Source organism: Amphimedon queenslandica, unplaced genomic scaffold (genome assembly GCF_000090795.2).
Source record: "Amphimedon queenslandica unplaced genomic scaffold, v1.1 AMPQUscaffold_12020, whole genome shotgun sequence".
Taxonomy (NCBI): Eukaryota; Metazoa; Porifera; class Demospongiae; order Haplosclerida; family Niphatidae; genus Amphimedon; species Amphimedon queenslandica.
Window position 1 is genome coordinate 1 of NW_003547741.1, and position 1,324 is coordinate 1,324.

Genomic DNA, 1,324 nt, shown 5'->3' on the forward strand with positions numbered 1-1,324 from the left:
ATTCATTTACATGTACTTGTATAACATATGAGAGTATTTGTTGATGGGGAGAAACTTTGGAGAAATTGTCTAAATTGATAGGCTGGCCAATTAAATTTTGGTAACTTCATTAACTCCTAACACTTGGCAGCTAATAATTGACAATAATTTTTGAGTTTCAATTTGGAGTATTCTTGTAATTTAAGGACTTGACAAATTTAATCCCTCACCAATAAATCTTGCAATACAGTACATGTACATGTATATCCTTATAAGGAAAGAGAGTGTCCTTCCCTCTACAAAGAGTGTGTCTGGTGTATTAGTATACATTGAATCATTGAGTATCTATGACTGGACACATAAGTAGGACTAGGACTAGGGTAGTAGGAGGAGGAACACCTAGTGACAATATTACATAAATACCCAGTGGAAGAGATACAAACTACTACACTACTAGATGAGGGTCCCATTACTGACATTGTTATGATAACACATTATACTATCTACAATACACTGGACTAATGTTTACTGGTATTCCTAATTTAGTGGATTTCATTCATCATCTAACACAATTTGTAAATAATTAAATTCAAGGAAATTCAATTATGATGGTATAATTAATCCTGGCCCAAAATGGAGGTTTCAATCTTCATAAAACCATATATGCCAAATACGTATACGTTTGCAAAATCAAAATAAGCCAAATAGCATCCTGATTGCATAGTAGTTATGGTACGTAATTACATTAAAATCAAGAAATTTATATTCAAAAATACAAAAATGCACCGAAAGTTACAAAATTTTATACCCACAAATTATATGGTGTATCTTGACGGTACACATGAGGTTATTCAATGTTGGCTAAACTTTTCATTATTTTATTTAAAATTAAAATTCACCAAAAATGTAAAATTATGATGGAAAAAAATTTGTGAATAGTATGCAAAATGCACCATGTGGCAAGAAAAATGCAAATTTTTGTAAATTTTAATTTAGCAACAGAGCAAAAACATAAAAGTTAGGAAAACATTTACCAAAAAATAAACTTGTTTTAATGGAGTGATAATAATGACATTAAACCATTCAATGATAAAATTTACTAGACCTATAAACCCCAGTCTATGGTATATTGGAATGTCTTAAGGTACATGTACATGTACATGGAGTTGGTTGATACTGTATAGTAGGAAATTTTTACTGCCAAATACTTTCGCTTTCTTTCCAAACTGGCTTTAGAAGATATTTTTATTAATTTTATTTTCGTTTTACCTTGTTAATCTATCATTAAATTATTCACTGTGGATGCCCACTTAATTTATGCCACATGCATGGTTAAGATGAAGAA